We start from the raw sequence: 17,965 nt of genomic DNA, 5'->3' as shown, positions 1-17,965 counted from the left end.
ACATTCCATGAATATTGTTCTGCAATGGCATACTTTTCATTTCTTCACAAAGAAAACAAAACCATCTTTTTTTCAGTCAAAATTATTGTCAATTTGTCAATTTTTCACTCTGTTCAGTCTCTCTTGATATTGAAGTCATTGAAAACAGCCACAATCCCTTTGCCATATTAGGCAGACACAGTTGTTTTATATTTCACTGACAAAAATATGCCAGTTTCCACTCTTCCTGGAAGCAGTGGCCCTCAATAAACTAGAGCAGGGGAGTCAAACTCATTTTCACTTAGGGCCACATCAGCATAGTGATTGTCCTCAAAGGGCCAGATATATACATGTAACTAAATGTAATGAAAAATAAATGTAACTACTCCTTAATGTTAAATAACTTATTATTTATTTATTATAACTTTTTAAAGTGACAATTAAAGTTGCATAGAAAACATATGTTTGCTTGTTACTCTAGCATAAATCCTTTTAAATTTGAATCTGTCAGGTTAGGTTATATGCACAGTTTAAGTCCTAATGTCTAGTTGCCCAATCTGATATTTCAAGTCTGATTCCCCCTATATATGAATAAATAAATACCAATTTTTATGGTTTATTCTAAGTAATTAAAAACCTTTGTGCTCCCGCGGGCAATATAAAGTGACATACATGGCGGGCCATATTTGGCCCGTGGGCCTTGAGTTTGACACATTAAACTAGAGAGGCACAGAAGCGTCGCACAACAGTGTTGTCACAGGTTTACAATGACTTGAAAGGGAATTTGAACAAGCGGACAGTTTTTAGAAAAATGCTTGGGGCTGCCTATTACTAAATCAATGGGAGGAGCCTGCTGACTGGTGAAAATTTGAACACAGGCTACATTTGGCCCATGGTTACGGACTTTGGACATGTCCGATCTAGTTGTTAGTAAAAACCATGTCACACAGCCACTATGTATAGTTTGTGCATGTTGAATGGATGAAAATTGGTCATATGTGAAAAGTTGTGGTCTTTACGTGAAATTTTCACAGACGTATCACAAATGAGCCACGTTAAAAACTGTGGAAGAACTTTGGTTAAACCGGCCCAAAATTTGTGAGTCAATTAGATAATTTTAATGTGATTTATGCGCCGTATACATGATGATAAAGTTATATACATCGGTGGTACATGCGTGAAAAGTCGGTCGGACATACGTGGAACAGTCATGGAAATCCACAAATTTGCAAACGCATCTTGCAAAAGTCACGCACATTTGCAAAAGATTTAGGAAAAATTGGCGCATAAACCACATTCAATATGTGTAAACTGCGTAAATCCCAACTGACCAAAAATTTTGAATAGCTCAAAATCGAATTCACATAAAGATCCATCGGCCGACACCCTCGACAGACATCTGTGCACATTGACGAATGACAAACGCCAGAAACACTTATATATGATGGACATCACACATGTATCCTGAAAGACCTTAATTACATACATGGAAAAACACGGCCTTAAGGTGCGAGTACTGGCTACTTATCACTGAGTGGCCTTAACTTTTTGATATTTCTTGCGTGTCCTGAACAGGTTTGCCCATTTTCGTGGCCCATACCCACTAGTAAGGGCAGTTGTGACTAAGACATAACATTCTTCAACTTCCAAACCTAACGTCCTGTTACGTCTGCTCTAATAGCACTTGATTTTTGTCTTTCTCTTAAAATTTCATTCATTCAAGTTTCATTTCCAAGCAGGAAAATCCTGAAGTGAATCTGAACTCTGAGGATTTTTTAAAGAAAAACTTTCATACAGCTCACAAACAACTATGGTTTTCCTTCTCCTTTGCTGATACAACAGCCTATGATTTTAAATTAAATTAAAATATTTTTATGGTTTGCTTTGAGTAAAATAAAAAGATGATTCATTATCTTCCATCTTTGGTTGATTCATTATTCAAAAACAGGTTATCAGAAATCCCCCAAAGTCTTTGCCTTAAGCTCAGTACAACTCTTGAGCAGTCTCCTCTAAATCCTCTAAATTGCGCTCGACACACGTTAAGGATGTTGTGAAAATTCCCAGGAAGCTTTAAGAAATTTTAGCGCAGACAGCAGAGACGCAGTGAACAAGCAGCAGATGATGTCTGTCCTTGGATCAAGCTGCAGGTGTGTCTGTCCACACGTTCAGCAGCAGGTAATGAAGACACAATACCTGTTACCACGGTAACCAGACAGCAGAAATATTGTTGAAAAGCACAGCTAAACTTTGTCAGGAATATCAAAAAGAAAAAAGAATAAATTTGATGTGCCAAAGAGAAAAACACCACCAGTGTGTTTGTGTTCCCCAATGAGCTTTGACATTTGAAACAAAAAAAATCATCTTTTGTTTTTCAGGCTTTGGTCCAAACGTCACCTCAGACTGCAGATCAGATTTTCCACCACTGTGAGTCCGTTGGACGGCAGCTCTTGTTGACTGTTCCAACCTGGCCCTGTCTGCTCCACCAACTCCACCCTTTCTCATTTCACTCTTCATCATCTTTAGGTTTTCCAGTCAGAGGCACAGAGACTACATTTACAGTCAGATTTACATAAAAAAAGAACATGCTTTATAAATGTATACAATTATTTTTATTTTTTTCTGCTACAATAATAATAATTTAGCTCATATTTTAGAAAAAATATGATTTCTTTTCTTCAAATCAAATCAACCAAACATATAAATCTTCAAAGTAAAGCAAAACAGAGTTGCCAGAACCCTAAACATTCTAACAAAAGCAGGACTAAAAAAACAATAATCCTGAAGTAAAATGAGCGACCCATAATAATGCATGCTATAATCTGACAATGTAACACTAAGAACAGGTAGACATGATAAAATCTGTTTTTGCTGTTTTTAATATGTTCTATAAACCTTTTCCTGATTATAAAGTCTATATATGTATGTGTGTATATGTATATGTATATGTATATATATATATATATATATATATATATATATATATATATATATATATATATATATATATATATATATATATATATATATATAAACGCCCCTCTCACCCTCCGCGGGTGGTTTCTCCTCCAAGCTCGGGTCCTCTACCAGAGGCCTGGGAGCTTGAGGGTCCTGCGCAGTATCTTAGCTGTTCCTAGCACTGCGCTTTTCTGGACTGAGAGGTCTGAGGTCTTTCCAGGTATCTGTTGTAGCCACTCCTCCAGCTTGGGGGTTACTGCCCCGAGTGCTCCAATTACCACATGCACCACTGTCACCTTCACTTTCCAGGCTTTCTCCAGTTCTTCTCTGAGTCCCTGGTATTTCTCCAGTTTCTCATGTTCCTTCTTCCTGATGTTTCCATCGCTTGGCACTGCCACATCCACCACAACGGCTTTCCTCTGTTCTTTATCCACCACTACAATGTCTGGTTGGTTTGCCATTACCATCCTATCAGTCTGGATCTGGAAGTCCCACAGGATCTTTGCCCTCTCATTCTCTACAACCTTCGGAGGTGTTTCCCATTTTGACCTTGGGGTTTCCAGTTCATATTCTGCACACATGTTCCTGTATATTATTCCAGCCACTTGATTGTGGCGCTCCATGTATGCTTTACGTGCCAGCATCTTACATCCTGCAGTTATGTGCTGGATTGTTTCAGGGGCCTCTTTGCACAGCCTACACCTTGGTTCTTGTCTGCTGTGGTAGATTTGAGTCTCTATCGCTCTGGTGCTCAGGGCTTGTTCCTGAGCTGCCAGGATGAGCGCTTCAGTGCTGTCCTGTAGGCCAGCCCTTTCTAGCCATTGGTAGGACTTCTTGATATCAGCCACTTCAGTTATGGTCCGGTGGTACATCCCATGCAGGGGTTTGTCCTCCCATGAGGATCTGTCCTCCAGCACTGTATCCTCTGCTCTCCATTGCCTGAGACATTCACTGAGCACACTGTCATTTGGGGCCTTGAGCTTGATGTACTCATGGATCTTGGATGTTTCATCCTGGATAGTGGCTTCTATGCTCACTAGTCTTCGGCCTCCTTCCTTGCGGCTAGCATACAGTCTCAGGGTGCTGGATTTGGGATGGAACCCTCCATGTATGGTGAGGAGCTTTCGTGTTTTAACATCCGTGGTCTGTATCTCTTCCTTTGGCCATCTTATTATTCCTGCAGGGTATCTGATAACTGGCAGTGCGTAGCTGTTTATTGTAGCTATTTTTGCCATTGAGCTGGCTTCTCAGGACTTGCCTTACTCGTTGGAGGTATTTAGCTGTTGCAACTTTCCTTGTTGCCTGCTCCAGATTGCCATTTGCCTGCGGAATTCCAAGGTATTTGTAACTGTCCTCGATGTCTGCTATTGTCCCTTCTGAGAGTGAGACCCCTCCTGTGTGGACTACCTTGTCTCTCTTTGTCACCATCCGGCTGCATTTCTCGAGCCCGAATGACATCCCAATGTCAGTACTGTAGATCCTGGTGGTGTGGATCAGGGAGTCAATGTCACGCTTGCTATTAGCATATAGCTTGATGTAATCCATGTAGAGGAGGTGACTGATGTTGGCCCCATTTCTGAGTCGGTATCCATAGCCAGTCTTGTTGATTATTTGGCTGAGGGGGTTCAGACCTATGCAGAACAGCAGTGGGGACAGAGCATCACCTTGGTATATCCCACATTTGATGGACACTTGTGCAAGTGGCTTCCCATTGGCTTCGAGGGTGGTTTTCCACAGGTTCATTGAGTTTCCTATGAAGGCATTTAGAGTCCTGTTGATGTTGTACAGCTCCAAGCATTCAGTGATCCATGTGTGTGGCATTAAGTCATAGGCCTTCTTGTAATCAATCCAGGCTGTGCACAGGTTGGTGTGTCGTGACTTGCAGTCTTGCAGTTCTGTCGACCAGGAGTTGGTGTTTGGCTCCTCTGGAGTCTCTACCAATGCCCTTCTGTGTGTTACTCATGAATTGATCCATGTGCCTATTTATCTTGGTTGCAATGATGCCTGACATGAGCTTCCATGTTGTGGACAGACAGGTTATTGGCCGGTAGTTGGATGAGACTGCACCCTTTGAGGGATCCTTCTGGATCAGGATCGTTCGCCCTTCCGTTAGCCATTCGGGGTGAGTCCCATCTCTGAGCAGCTGGTTCATTTGTGCTGCCAGGCGCTCTTGGAGTGCGGTAAGCTTCTTTAGCCAGTAGGCATGTATCATGTCAGGGCCCGGTGCTGTCCAGTTCTTCATACCTGAGACTCTTTCTTGGATGTCAGCCACTGTGATGGTTACTGGATTCTGTTCAGGGAGGTTGCTATGTTCTTTTCTCAGAGAGACCAGCCACTGGGCATTGCTGTTATGTGCTGTCTCTTTCTCCCATATACTTTTCCAGTACTGTTCAGTTTCTAGCCTTGGTGGGTCTGCTCGGCTGTTTTGACCCTGCCACTGAGCGTACACTTTTGCAGGTTGAGTTGCGAAGAGCCTGTTTATTCGTCTGGCTTCATTGTCTCTTGTGTACCTCTATAAATATATATATATATATATATATATATATATATATATATATATATATATATATATATATATATATATATATATATATATATATATATATATATATATATATATATATATATAGGTACCACCTACAACTCAAGAGCAAATTTCTCATGAACTTCTGCTGCTCTGCAGAAACGATTTTCTAGAAAACAACACAGTTTTTTTGGGGGGGGTTTCAAAAACAACAAAAATTATAAGACCACCGGTAACGCTTTGAAAATAGGTCAAATGGGTAATTAACAAATGGAAAAAGCTGTGTTGATTAATATCCTAGTAAACTTTTTACAAGAATCCACAAAGTTTGAGCCGCAACAACAGAAAGAATCATCAAACTGTGTCTGCAACTTATTTAATTTGAAAAGAAAAAGTCAAAAGACTAATCTAATAATAAATTATAGATAGAATAATAAATATTTATTGGTTTAACACAACTTTTTAGAAAAGAAAAAACCAAAGTAAACAAAACCATCGTTATTGATGCTTCCTGCACTTCTGTTTTCTGTTAGCCAGCCCCAGACATATGAAACATGCAGGAAATAAGTTTATTTTCTATTTTAAGTCCAGACTTGTGGCCACAAAAGGCAAAAACACAAGGAAAGATGACAGATTGCTTAATTACAATGATCACAGGGTGAATTAAAGGCTACATAAAAGGAAGAGAAAACCAGCACGAGACAGGTGTGGAGCAAAACAAACAAAGGAAACACGTGCAACATACCCAGACAGAGATTTTATTGAAATAGAATGGAAATTCTAAAAATATATATATAATTTTTTTTTTCACCTTAATCCATTTAAAAAAAATCTTTCTTGATTTTGTCATAAAATGTTTGTAAATTTGACTAAAATCTACTAAAAATCCAGACACACATAATAAAAGAAACTCTGTGAATTTGAACTCCAAACGGTAAATGCAAAAAAATAATGTTTCCTCTGTTCTCCTCTCCAAGCAGCCAAGTGCAACATGACGGCGTTCAGAGAGGCCTTTCCTCTGACTGAACTATAAATATCCCCTCTGTGTGCCGGCGGTTATTTTTATCCCAGTTGAGGCTATTTGCAGGCGTCACCCCACCCGTCCCGCCACAGGATCACCCCCACCCCTTCTACCAATTTGAAACCAAACGGCTGAGGTCACTAAGTCTGAGCATGGCGGGAAACCGGCCTAGAAAAAAGAAATGGGTCAAATTGAAACAATGAAAGCTTTTCTCATTTGAGGAGCGTCCTTTTAATGCAGGAATAACTATGATGTTAAACCTCCTGGAGAGTGGTTTGATTTTTCTATGCTGCACGATCAAAAGCCTGAGAATGAATCTCTGTCTTTGCTTGACTTTGGTTTTGTAAAAACCATCATCTTCTCTTGTTCTAACCAGACAGGAGCTTCATCTAAACACCGTGACAGGGCCTCATTTCTCCGTGTCCACGTGCCCACAATTACAGGCCGTGCGCTGAGGTATGCCCAACCCGCCTACCGCCAATCTAACCCCACCCACCCAAGCGACCCTTTGATTTCAAACCATGTGTCCCCTCCCTCCTGCTGCTGCTGGTTTCCTAACCAAACCACGAGGCAGAGGGACACCGGGCCCCAGATTTGCACAGAGTTGGTGAAAACTTCACAGCATCCTGGATCAGAGCCTGAATTTTAGGTTTTGAAAATCTTTACCATAACTTTTCTTTTGTGCATGATTTGTGCATAAAGTTTTCCTCTTCTGATAGAAGGCAATAGCTTAAAAAACTGTGTTGCTTTTTACCAACACATTATCCGAAAGTCACACTAACAGCAGTTCAAAGATTTTTGTGGAAGTCTTTACATGTGGGCCAACGTGAGATGCCCCCTGCAGAACCTAAAACTACAGAGGGGTCCCATGCTCACCAGTTAATGAACCCTGAGTTCCAGATAGCTGTGCTAATAACCAAGAGTTAAAAAAAAAAAAAAAACTAGAAGTTTGGGTTTAGAGAATTCTGTTGGATAGAAAAAATGACCAAAAGAGGAAGTTGTGCGTTTGTGCAAGCTCACATTCTCAGGAAAGGCGGGCAATATCAGTTACATTTCCAAAGAGTACTTTGTTATGGAATAGCAGGTGATTAATAGTAGACAGTGTGTGAACACAAAGCTTAACTTAAGAACACAGAATAATAAAATAAAAAAATCTGAAATACCAAAAGAGATCCAAATGAAGTTTTTGTATCTTCTATTTTAATTACCTTTAAAAGGAGGAAGTTCAGGCCATCCTCTCCAAACTGCACTTAACCCACTCTATTGTTATGTTTTCATAGTCCAGATGATAGTTGTCCCCTAGGCTGGAGTGAAGTGGGAACTAGACTTACAATCTCTATTACATTTCAAGGTTTTAGATTAAAAATGTAATAAAATAAGGGGCAAATGTACAAATGAGAAAAAAGTAGTTAGAGATCACCAATTCTGTTGGGTGTTATTATGAATACGGCTAATGTAGCTAACATGTAGTGGTGTTGGACTGTGTTTTTTTACGTGTTGCAAATAAGGTTGGAAGTTACAGGTAGAGTAAATGTGCTAACGAGTTACAAACTATTTCTAGAATTACTGCGAACACAGTTAATAAAGCCAGACTGACTGACAGACTCATCTCTGACTGTTTTGTCTCGCCTAATTTGCCTAACAGTTTGGTGCGTCTTACCTTAACATTCATTGACGGTGCGCCCTACAGTGTGGAAAATACGGTATGTGAATACAAAAACAACAAGCAGTTCCTTCCCTCTTCCCCCTCTTTGGAAGATTCTTTCCCTAACTCGAAGCTCTTTCCAACCTTCTGCTCTCACTCATTTCAGTTTGAGGAACTGTTTGCGAGTTTCTTACAACTGACAGAAACTTTAGAGAAAAGTGAAGCCAGATGTGGAAGCTGCCGCAGGTGTGTACTTCCTCTTTCATGTATGAGAGCTGTCTGTTTATGCGTCTGATAACTCATTCTGGAGGCAGAGGACAGAAAGATTCACTGCTCCCTCTTTTCTTTTAATCTTCTGAGTTTTTCTACTTACTCTTTTAGAGTTAAGGTTGAGTCGCATGACAAATATGCGTGTGAAGTCTGCTGACCCGGGTAAAAGCATTTACACTGTAGAATAACTGAAGTCTCTTGAAGGCCTCTATAAGGTTTTCATTTTTCTGTCATAGGTGTCTTTTATAATTACAGTCATGTTTTTAGGCCAGTAGTCATTGTGTGGGGTCATAGGGTGAGTGTGTTAGCAGAGGGGGAGGGCAAACGGGTGGATTGGTTTTTATTCCAATTTTGATGGCTAGCTTTTTTTATAGAATAAAAAATGCATTTACATAAGTAAAGTTTAATTTAATTTAATTTATTTAAACTTAGGTAAATACATATTTTATGACTAATATCACACTTTGTCCCCATATAGCAGTAGTAAACAAAATTCCATTTCTTGTTTCATGCTACTTTCATGAATTTACAGAAGTTTAAAATTTGGGAAGAGTTTTAAACACAAATTTAAAGGACTCCTATCATGACATGTTGACAGAGCTAAAGTTCTAAATTGTAAACAAACTATGACAAATGTCTGTAAATGTTCTGATTTAATTCTTTCAGTATTGGATAATACACAACAAGAAGACAGTTTGGGGTAACTGAAGTTGAATTTAAGTTAGAAGAAGTAAGAGAAGTTTTTGTGTCCAAGATCAATGCAATTTTTACTTTTTAGATGTGGTGTTCCACAAGGCTCTTTTTTGGGGCTCCTTTCATTTTGCATTTGTGTGTGTTTTTTTGTGCTCATCATAAAGTATTATTGATTCATGATATTTTTTGTCTGCAAATCCTATACAGCTTCTAACTTTTCCATTTAAAATAATTTAATCTTGATTAATAATATGATAGTTTAAGAGTTAAAAGACCCGAGAGTACTCTGTTCAGTACAGGATAGTTTCCAGATGCTACTCCCCTGTATATTTAGCTGCCTGTTTGTAGTGGTTTCTGGATGTGACCCATCAGTCAAGGGGTCCTGTCAAACAGTAGTGATTTCTGTGGCCCGACTAATCAAATGTGTGAGTGGATCTGTCTTTTTTTCTTTTTTTGAGGGGTAGGGGGACACGTGGCAGAAATTATTTGCTATGGTTGATCCTGCCACAATAAAAGCACTCCCCTCTGTCTACGTTCTGTGAAGAGCGTTTTATTGTAACTCTCATCACCTCACGGCTGCAGCTGACTCATCACGCTTTTCCGACCTCCTTTCAGACTCCTTCGTGACTCCTCGCACGCCGACCCCTCCTCAGACAGCTGCAGCAGGGGGAGGGAGTCTCCTGGAAGGAAATGAGAGGGTGAAGCAGAAAGAGGCCGACAAGGACAAAAAAAAAGAAAAAAAACTCAGCTTCCTGTGATCTGGGTGACTTTGAGAACTCACTTCAAAGTCTGTGGGTTGGCTGGAAATTAAAACAAAGTGATTTGAAGCTTCAGAGAGGATCTGCAGGAGCTTGATGAGCAAACTCCTCATCAGGGCTTTCATTGTTGTCCAAAACCAGATCCTAGGAAGTTATGCTTTACATGCTCTTGCAGTCATTGAACAGGACGGGTGTATCCTTTTTTTGACTCTACACCCCCCCCCCCCCCCCCCACACACACACACACTCCATCCAATTAATTGACTCCACCTATTGCAAAATGCATTGCAAAATGCAAAGGACGTCATTATGCAAATAATTTTATTCCCACTGATTCTTTGCAAACGTATCCAATAAGACTGCACCTACAGTTAGGTCCTTGGGGGATGATAATGTAGAGATATGAAAAACTGACAATTCTATAAAACTTTCTGATTTTATTAGATTGTGGAGGTCTGGGCATTGCAGTGAATTTGTAACCAGCAAATCATGTGGTCTAGTCAACATCCAAATCTGGTTTTGTAAAGAAATGCAATCAGCATGCAAATATTTTGTCAAATCAACTCACAAAATGTCCTGATGTTTGAAGAATTCTTCACATACTTAGTCCGATGGACAAAAAGTTGTAAACAGTAAAGTGTCTTAAAGTGAATCCACTTCTGTTTCATTTAAAGTTATCGTTTTAACATTTTTGAACACGTCGAGCAAAAACTTTGGCATAAAAAATACTTCAAGTTTTAGACTTAAAAATACTTTAAAATATATTTATACCTGCAGACGTGAAAAACAATGGTTGCTATGAACTATATTTTTCATAAAGGCTGTTATTCTGGCATTTTGCTAAAACTATAGATGCATCAACATCGTTAAAAAATATACGCACCATTAGGTGTGTATATTTAATCCTAACAATGTTTTATCATTAAAATGTCAAAACACAAAAGAGAGTATTACGACCTCAAATGACCATCGCAATCTTCTGTGATTTTACAGGGGCTGTCATCTTTAACTATTTGCTATATTTTCCTGGTCTTTCTCCTTCTCTTTTGTCTGGTAGTTTTTTATGCTCCCTGAAACTCAAACCTAGTTGTAACTTCATTTAAAACCCAAGAGAGATAAAAATGACAAGTTGAAAAACAAATTTTAGTTAGCCATGAATTGGAAAAGGCCTGATGGCATGAAGTATGACTAATTAGGCTGTTATGTTGTGAAGGTGAAACAATCAATTATGATAGTTTTCATTTACTGTCTGGGTCTGTTTTGCCAATAAAACTTGTGTTGATTTCTGCAGGGGTTCATTAGAAAATTCGCCTCTTAGTTTTGGGTGGGACTGTTAACGCAGAGTAAGCCCGCCCCCACTTCCCATCATCAATCTGTTTACACGATCTTCTCAACCCTAAACTAACATTACTGGTGCAACAAAAATGACAAGCAATATTGGAGCTATCCAGCCATACAGTTTTGATCCAGATGCCAGCTCAGACGAGGAAAACAAAGAAGTACATGGATCTATTTGTCTGCAAGTGGATGCATCAGAATGGAGCAGAGAAAGGAGCTTGTGGCCCGACCATTTTGTTTTCTACATAACAAATACAATCTTTTTCCTACTGCATTTTTCATCTGCTCCTGATTCACAATGATTTAAATAAATAAATATTCAGAAATATAATTTTCAGCTTAATTCTCTCTATATATATATGTTCTTCAATTATGAGGAAAATACCACAAGAACATGTTTAAAACAGCAAAAATATCCTTTTCCTGGAGTGGGTCTTCAAGACAACCCTAAAGACAATATGGAGATACATTTTAAAAAGTTTTTAAAATATACAACAAAAACACCTTCAATACTTAATTATTTGACATAAATGTCAAAAGCTCCTCCATAAGTCACAGTGAAGAGCAGAACGAAAACTTCACCCTTTGTCTGTAAAATCCAAAGGTCGCTGACTGTTTTTGACACCTGCAGTTGTCTACCAGACCCCGTCTTCAGACAGTAAACACATGATTTATGGAGTATGGGGGGTCAAAGTATGCAGGTTACCCTGCAATGACTCACATTGAAGAGTTGGAGTTCAGTAGACAAATCATAACACTTTCTCACACTTACAGTGACTCATAGCACCAACTGACAGATTTACACCTCTCTGCTCCTTGACACCCAAAATCAGACGCTTTCATTTCTTCAGTAAACCAGCAAACAAGCCTCCCGGGATCCAACTTCTACAAGATTTAAAGGAAGTCAGGGGGGATTTTTATTCATCTTTGTGGTAACTCATTACAACACTAAAGGATTTTTGTGCACAGCTCCAAGAGAATGCTGGGAAGTGAAATGAGGCACTAAAGGAGATGAAGTTTAATTGTCGTGAGACGTTTTGGCTCGGGAAAAGAGTTCAGAACATAGATGACACACTTGCTCTTTAAACGTGATTCATTCATGCAGGCAAACAGGTCCAAATTTCAGGAAGTTCACGTGAAGTTCCGGTTTCGGAGGCATTTTTACTGGGACGGCAGAGCAGCCCTAATGAAAAACACACATCAGACTTGAAATGTGTTAGTATTACCCAGTGATTGATTAATAAATCAAATGTAAAACGTAACTTTTGCACTGAGAACGTTATCTTTTACAGTTATCGATATTTTTGGGCAAATTTTCAAAAACAATATTAACCCTTTAACACCGGAGATTTTCGCTGACAACACACATAAAAAAAAGACACACATAAAGTGCTGCATTACAAACACTTTACAAATGTAAAGTCCTGCATAATGGCGCAGAACCACTTTTCTCCGCTTTAGAAACATTGCAATTATGTTAAATGCGTCATCGCTGAAGAGTTACAGCAGTCAGAAGATTGTCAGAGCAAAAGCTCCGGTGTAAAAGGGTTAAAGATTTTCATGTAACAAATATTACTCAGTTAAAAATAATTAACGCCTTCATAGTATGTGACCTGACTGTCCTCACCATGATTCTAGGACCCTCCGTGTTGTTCAGTTGGCTCTTTGAGATTTTAGAGCATCCAATAGTCTTCATGAGTGAAACAGATAAGAAGTAAGAGGAGTAAGAACAACTAATTTGGCTAACCAGGTGCCTACCTTCAAACTCCAGTGCCTTTGTTGCAAAATGTTAATTTAACTAATAAACGTTGTTAGTTTATACCTGTGTGGATCTGATCATTTAAATACTTTTATATTTAAAAATGAGCCCAACAAGTCTCATGAGTAGCCCTCATTGACTGGTAATGTTGTTCGACATGATAAAAACCCTTGTTAACTAGTGTGTAACAAATACACTTTCAAAAAACAAAACAAAACCCCCCACAAAATTTAGCACAATTTTTTGACACTTTCAGCATACTGGATTACAGTAGTGATGCAACCTGTCCCCACGATTTAGTTCCTAAAGCCTTCTTAATCCCTCTTTTGCACTGTTTGCTCTAGAATGTTTGCAGTCCCTGTTTTCATTAACCTTTATGACTGTTTTGTTTGAGTTATTAGCACCGATTTGAAGCTTGTTAGTGGCCATAGTCGGCAGGATTTCACATTTTGACTCAAGGTGCTGCCCTCAGCATAGGTAATCATTTTGACATTGACCTGTTTTATGTGAGTATCATATGAGTTGAGTAGCAGGTTCCATGACTTCACTCACATTTGTATGGGCATTAATGTGAGTCACACCTAGTTTGAGGTGTTTTGTTTTGGTTATCTCTAAAGAAGGTTTCAGGAAGTAATTGGACATTTTAACAAAGACAGAAAATCATCACAGAAACATCTGCATTCCATATGGATAAAATGGAAATTTTGTTCATGTGAGGAAGTTAATGCAGCTCTGAAGTATTTTTCTTGTTTCTTGCTTTATCATTGAATGCCAATCACAGGTGAAGAATGCTATCAGCCTACATGCTTCGCATCCTTTGAATAACTATAGATGAAGGGTCAGTTAACTGTCAGACTTTGAACTCAATTGCAATTCTGCTGAAGGACTGCACAGCTTCAGGAAATGCAAGAAAAACACTTGTTTTTTCAGCAGTGACAATACATTCAATTGCAAATTCTAATGCATCTAGTGGATCATTTAGGTCAGGTTCTGCCTGTTTTTAGTTGTTGCCTTTATTCTTTAGACTTTTAGCATCAAATCAAAGAAATGCTTCTTCATCCTGGATGATTAGATCAGTTGTTTTTCCCAGTGAAGGTTTCGGCTGTGTAAGGGCGAGGAGAACATCTGCAGTCTGTCTAGGATTTGGAAATCTGTTGTTTATGAGAGCCGAAAGAGCCAACAGCGTGCGACTCTGCTGTTCAGACACGAGAGGAAAGACGGAGTGTGCGATCAAAGCAGAGATTCTGTCTGGATCTCTGTTGTGTCTCTCCGCTCTGGATTTCCCCCCTCTTACTCACTGCTACTCCGCCGAACCCCTCGCTCTTAGACTCAGTCACAAAAACACTCTCTGACTAATTCTTTGTCTTGTTTTTAACCAACTTATTTTTAAAAAAAAACTCTTGTTTGTCTTCCTTCAAATATTTGCATATTACTATTGAATACTTTCACTTTCTGTTTGTGTCATCAAACTGCTGTGAAAAACACTGAAAGGGGCAATTCTCTGGTATCTACTTCCTCTTGCATACTTGTGTAACTGCTCCATTCCTTTCACTCAAAAGCCATTCTTGCTATGACTGAAGATTTTTGGAAATTCGGTTAACCTATGTAGCCCCTGATTTGCATAGAAATGTAACGATGCAAAGTCCTAGCAGTCTTTTTTGTGAAAGGTTTTGCACATTTTTACCTATAAAAAATGATGAAAACTATAGCAATCCCTTATGCCATGTTCACACCGGGCATGTGACGCGTGATTTTGGTGTTCACACTAGACAAGCAGGGAGAGGCTTCTTCTTTTTTTAACTCACTGAAAGTGCACGAGAGTTGCTGAGGTCGGCATGAATGCAGCAGTTTGTGCAAAGTTTGACAAGATCATCATTTTAAGAGGAACAAGTTTACAATTGCTGTGTTTAGTATTTTAAATATTATGCTACTTTTTATGAAAAGAAAGCGATAAAATAAAACATTAAACTATTTCGATTTTTTTTATTTTAACATATTATTCTTTAAATATTTTAAACTTGAGATTATTTTTAAACAGTTTTAGCCTTATTATGACTTATGTTAAAATAAATCTATCATTTAGCACTTTAGTAACATTATTTTGTACTTTTTAAAACAGTATTCAGATTTTCACTTTTGCAGTTTTTTTCTCAAATACGGAATTTTTATACAGTATTTTATTGTTTAATCATTAATATTATTCTAGATTTTTTTATATATAATTTATTTCTTTAGAATAAAAATGTTTTAATCATTTTTACCATGAGCTGATAAAATCGTTTTTGAACATTGGCATTGAGATTTTTTATTCACTTCCTGCTGTGTGCAAAACAGTTACAGACTTTAGATCTTTTAAAATAACAAGGATGAAAGAGTTTTTACTCGTAATCGGTCAATATTTGCTTACTTGATGACAGCGCTTTACACTGACGCCAGTCTGTTAACCGGAGTCCTGCAGTTATTGGCTGCTGGATCTGAGGTCAACAAGCGAACTTGGACAGATGTTTAAAAGTTAATGTTTGATCAAGCTCACTATTTTTGCCATCAGCTTCTTCCTCATCCTGGACAGTCCTAGTATTGTTTTGTTACTAGATTAACAAATTCATCCTTTTTAGTCAGGTCCCCATGGTTTACTTATTAGATGTGGTTATTTTTCTCACTTCATCCCATGTTAGTCTTTGTTGTTTAATTTTAATTGCCCATTATTTTGTGGTCTTTTCTCACTCTTTTTAGATTTGGGTCTGAAAGGGTTTTATGTGCTCTTTTCTTAAATGTTTGTGGTCTGCATTTATCTCATTTCTGCCCTTTAAAGGTTTCTTGCCAATTCTTTTCAAGTTTTTGCTTCTTTGATGTTCTGCTTTGTCTGGTCTTTGTGTCTCTTTCTGGTCAAATTTAAAATGGCATTTTTTGTGTCACTCCTATCGATCCATCTTCAGAACCTACTGAATCCCTTTCGGAGTCAATGGGATGCTGGAGCCTATCCCAACTACAGTTGGGCGAATGGGTCGCCAGTTTGTTTCTGGGGCACACACTTAAGTTACACTTACCCTTAGCCATGCTCATTTAAGCGACCACTTCCAATGAAAAGTCCAATGTTTTGGGCTTTTGGGCTATACATGTTTCTACAACTTGTTTTCAGGCTCTATGTACAAAAAGCACAGCTATTAAACACACTTTGAAAGTTAAACCAGGTTGAACTTTGACCAATCAGGGATTGCGATTTGTGACCGGAAAAAAAATCATATGACACCAAGTCTTTTTTTTTTTTTTTTTTTTTTTTTTTTTTTTTTTTTTTTTTTTTTTTTTAACTTGTCCTGTCCAACAGCTAGGCAAACAGATGAGAGCTGAGGGCCTCTTGTGTTGGACATATTTTATTTTAACAAGAGGGGTTATTCATCTTCAGACAAACCAAAGGTATGTCTGAATAAACCCCTTTTGTAATTGAGGCCAAACTTTATTAATTTCAATCATGTTTGAAAATCTTTGGTGTTGGACCGGACGGAAAAGGAAAGAGGGGAAGAAGAGAGAGGGACGTTAGAGAGAGGGGGGGGTAGGAGGGTGATAATAGGAGGGGAAGGGGGGTAAGACCATGAAGCAGCATAGAGCAGGCAGGTTTACTGGTTGTTTATCGTTACGGTACGGTTCAAATGTAGTACAAAAAGGGCGGGGCCTGTTCACACACACTCAAATATTATCAACACACCTGCTAGCCGCAAAAATGTCCACATGTCAACATGCACACAAAACAGATAGTGTTCACGAACGCATACCTATGCCTTTAAACCAACTAGTGTGAAATCTTTCATTCAATCATGCAAACTATTAGTGCAAAGGTGAGCTAACACCTGTGCTCAGGTGAGTGTTTATGTTCTTCTAAAATGGATGGTGGAATGTGAAAAGAAGGAGGAGGAGCGCCCAGCCACCCCCACACCCATACCCCCGCCGCAGCAGCAGCGGCAGCCGGAGCCCCCCCAACCCCACACGGGAACAGGCAGGGAACAACCGCCCCCCGGGCGACCAAGACCGCCACCCAGGCCAGGGCCAGCAGGACCGCCGCGAGGCCCCCAGAGCCAGAGAGCAGGGAGGCGCAGAGGGAAAGAGAGCGCCGCCCCAGCCCAGCCAGGAAAGCAGCCCCCCGCCGCGCCGGAAGAGCCCAACGCAGGGCCCCACCGGAGAGGGACGCCCACAGCCCCAGACGAGCACCCCACCACCACCCAGGAGTTCCGGGCATCCCCCCGCCCCGACCCCAGGTACGAGCCAGGACCCCCCAAGGGAGACCCGCTCCGCACTCCAGGCAGCCACCCACCCGGCCCACGGTTGGTCCAGGTAGGAGCAAGGCAGGGGCCCGCCGCCCCCGCCCAGGAGGGGGGAACCCCGGGGAAAAAAGGGCGGCCCACAAGGGATGTTATAAATATGGCCCGACCAGGCTCGGCCATGTTGGAAGTTTGGCGGGGCCCAGCGTCCAGGGGCAAGGACCAGGACCCACCCCCCAGGGACACGAACACCCCCGGCTCAGGTGTAATATGAACCCCCCCACCGTGCGGAGAGAGCACCGCCGGGCCCAGGGAGCCGGCACCCAAGGGACACGGCCGCCATCGCCAAGAGGCCCGCACCCCCCACCAGGGAAGGGGTAGGGGACAGATGGACCCAGGTCCCACCTTCCTTGTAAAATGTGTGTGCGTGTATGGGTGTTTGAGAGGGTGTTTGTGTGCATGTGTGTGTGTTTATGTTTGAATGTATATATTGAAGGGGGAGGGGTGTGTGTACTAAGGGGGGTGCAGTTAAAATTGGCGAGTAGGGCACTAAGGGGACATCTCCTGATTACTCACAGTGATGTCCCCTCACCCTCCACACCAAGGGGCCCTAAATGTCTAAGGTGCGGTTAAAATTGGCGGGTAGGGTGCCAGGAGGACATCTGCTGCTTGCTTGCAGTGATGTCCAAGCACCCCCCCTACCAAGGACCCTACATGTCTAAGGTGCAAATAAAACCGAAAGAGGGGGGGCCCACTCCATACGGCAACCA

The 17,965-nt window shown here is 40.3% G+C and overlaps 1 long non-coding RNA gene across 1 annotated transcript in view; it reads right to left on the bottom strand.

The window, feature by feature from the left end:
• Positions 1-17,965, bottom strand: part of LOC144991929 (uncharacterized) — a 71,792-nt gene that overhangs the window by 10,736 nt on the left and 43,091 nt on the right. Inside the window, exon 3 of the long non-coding RNA XR_013655606.1 lies at positions 9,657-9,767. This is a non-coding gene — a long non-coding RNA (uncharacterized LOC144991929). The remainder of the gene's footprint in view (positions 1-9,656; positions 9,768-17,965) is intronic.

The sequence above is a fragment of the Oryzias latipes genome, chromosome 4 (genome assembly GCF_053564925.1).
Source record: "Oryzias latipes strain Hd-rR chromosome 4, Olatipes_Hd-rR_3.1".
Taxonomy (NCBI): domain Eukaryota; kingdom Metazoa; phylum Chordata; class Actinopteri; order Beloniformes; family Adrianichthyidae; genus Oryzias; species Oryzias latipes.
The sequence above is the reverse complement of the archived record's forward strand: the minus strand, read 5'-3'. Positions and strand labels throughout refer to the sequence as shown.